Source organism: Bison bison, unplaced genomic scaffold, assembly GCF_000754665.1.
Source record: "Bison bison bison isolate TAMUID 2011002044 unplaced genomic scaffold, Bison_UMD1.0 scf7180017846324, whole genome shotgun sequence".
Lineage (NCBI taxonomy): Eukaryota > Metazoa > Chordata > Mammalia > Artiodactyla > Bovidae > Bison > Bison bison.
Window position 1 is genome coordinate 23637 of NW_011476897.1, and position 3143 is coordinate 26779.

Genomic DNA, 3143 nt, shown 5'->3' on the forward strand with positions numbered 1-3143 from the left:
CGGCGATCAGGATACGATAGAATTTAAGATATAAAGAGTGGTTAAATAAGGATAGCTCAGTGAGAAAATTCAGTGGAAAAAAGAGGCTGAATAACTTGGTTTATGTGGAAAGCTAATAAAATTCCAAGACAAGGAATTTGCGTCACCTACATAGGCCACAGGCATCCTCCCGTTCTCCCAAAGGAGAGGAGACACTAAGGCCTCCCCAGTCAGATCTTAGAGCCCAGGCATAATTAGTAGGCTTGACGAGCCTCCATTCTCCAGATGGGAATTCAGCCAGAAGGTGAGAGAAAGAGCGACATGGCGAGACCAAGCTTTGGTGAACAAGACCCGCACTTTATTTTCCAAAGTAGCGTTTATACCTTAAGTTGTGCATAGAGGACAATAGGGGAAGGGGTAGAGTCATGCAAGGACAGCAGTCCTTGATCCTTATTGAAGCCAGGCTTTCAAACTTATCATATGCAAAAGTTTAGGTGATTTACATCATCTTCTGGCCAGGAGGCCTGTTAATTATTATAAAGTCAGGCGCCACCCTCTGAAAGCATTAGATAAAGTTGCATTCCTATAGGGCAAAGGTGTGGTGGGCTATAACAAGAAAAGAATTAACTCAAGGGTCCAAGGTTACAAACATTAAAGCTACTACTTACATTGCTATATACCAATTATATTAATCAATACACTCCCAGGGACACAGTAGGTAAGGGACATGGAAACTTAGCAGCAAACATTGGCCCAACAAGTGAAAAACCCTTCACCAATACAATTTCTAATCAATCATTTAACTGCTCAAAGGAATCTGTATTTAGACAGTTTAGAACACTCATGCCTTTCATGGTTGGGAGGCTGTAAACAGTTACATGTGGCCAGAAGAACCTGTTCAGGCAGGCTAGAGGACTTCCAAAGGAGTTGGTAGGTTGAAACACTCTTGTCATGCCCAGAAACTTTATTAACTGGAGCTGTAAGTTAATTCTTTTTCAGAGAGAGGTGGTGGGGGACAGCCCCCTGTAAAGTCAGAGGTGTAGGTGAGAGCACAAAGCAGTAAAGTAGGCAGACTCTGGTTTTGGGGGTACGTGCTTGAGAATTTCCAGGGGGACTCCTGAGGCTTGATCCCGCCTTTGCATATGCCGAGCCTCCTTCCTCATGACCTTTGCCAGGGGCAGAGTTCCTCATGCTGACTCCCGGCACTAGTTGAAGATTCTGAATACATTTTTGTTTTCAAAAGTCCATGCATGTATGAATGTTATTGAAAGCTTTCTTGGTAAATGAGAATTCACCAACTTTTGTATTCATGCGAAAGTGATAAAGTCTTAATTTTTCTCATGAACTTATATATTACTTATAAAACAAATGAAGAGCAATTTTATATAGAAAATATCCTAAGAAATCATATTCAACTCTTACAAAGATACCCTCAAAATTAGCATGTGCTTATCCAAATGTACTTATCAGTTATCCGATGACTACACTTAGCACAATTTTACATACACTGTGACTACCAGTAATAGGTCAGGGTTAGTATGGTTGCACACGTAGATAAAGGAGGCTTAGTCCTGAGAATCCATTCATGGGGTAAATCATCGCTGTGTTAGACTGGACCTCTTAGTATATTTAAGTGTTGCCTGTATACAGTCTATTTTAAACAGGGAATTTATATGCCTGGACATTTATAACAGGAAGTGGCATACACGGAATTATGTACTGCAGGTTCACTGCCTCAAGTTTGCCTTGACGATTGCTTTGTTGACCACCTCTTTCACATCTTTGTTCCTCAAACTGTAGATCATGGGATTCAGCATGGGAATCACTGTGGTGTAAAACATAGCCACCATCTTCCCCTGCTCCACAGACTCTTCAGTGGGCCTCCTGAGATACATGAAGAGGAGAGTCCCATAAAACATTGTAACAGTGGAGAATGCCTTCCTCCTGCCATCAGCAGAGCGCATGTGCAGCATGGCTGCTCCGCTGAGGGTATAGGAAATGAGAACCACTGAGAGGGAATGTGTGAAATTAATCCCAGCAATAACAATCATGGTGCATTCTTTGATGTGGACCCCTCCACAGGCAGTCTTGATAGAGGAGGGTCAGCACAGTAGAAGTAGTTGATTTCAAAGTTTCCACAGAAGCACAGGCCATATGTCCACAGTGTGCAGTTTAGGCTGACAGAGAACCCCTAGATGTATGTCAGAAAGATGAGACGATCACAGACAGTCCTGGACATTTTACTGCCATAAAGCAGAGGGTTGCAGATCGCCATGTAGCGATCAAAGGCCATCACAGCCAAGATATATACTTCCACATGGACAAGGGCTATGAAGAAGTAACACTGCACCAAACACCCCACATAGGAAATGGTTTTTGTTTGATAGTAAGTTTTCCAACATCTTCAGAGTGACATTGGAAGAGAACCACACACCCACAAAAAACAAATGACTCAAGAAAAAGTACATGGGGCTCTGAAGCTGGAGGCTGATGTTGATCAAAATAATCATACCAATGTTCCCTATCAGAGTGATCATGTAAACTACTAGAAACACCACAAAAAAGAGAACTTGAAGCTCCTGATGACTGGTCAACCCCAGAAGAACAAATTCTGTCACATCTGTGAACTTTGGCATTGCCTTCACTTAGACCCAGTCTGTAGTGCCTATGGACAAATTAAAAGAAATGAATGGATTTATTTTATTCTTGAAAATTTTGAGTCATGTTTAATTAGTATTCTAGTTCAAATGATATAAAAATCAATGTAGACTTTGCACAAAGTCTAATATAAGACTATATAATCACATTTATTTCCTTTAATAGGCCTTATAGGTAATTATTGCAATATTTATTAGTTTCTTAATTCTAAAAGAGACAATTACATTCATATACTACTAGTATTAGACACTTATTTTTGCTAAATTATTACAATGATGTTAACCTCATAGAGTTCCAGTAAAAGTAAAGCTAGACTGAGAGTCATTAGAGAATGACTAAATACATTTCAACGTATTGTCTTATAGAAAAAGACTTGAGACTCATAAATGTAAATATTCAAACAAGGTCAGACAACCACTTTGTGCTGAACAGGGAAGTAAGAAGAGTGAATCATTGAAATTCCATTGAATACTAATTTTGTGTATGATGGTTGCCTCTCATTGTCA

General features: G+C 40.0%; 1 pseudogene; it reads right to left on the bottom strand.

Moving 5' to 3' along the window:
- Positions 1 to 1706: 1706 nt before the first annotated feature.
- On the bottom strand, positions 1707 to 2615 carry LOC104988068 (annotated as a pseudogene).
- Between the last annotated feature and the right edge of the window lie 528 nt (positions 2616 to 3143).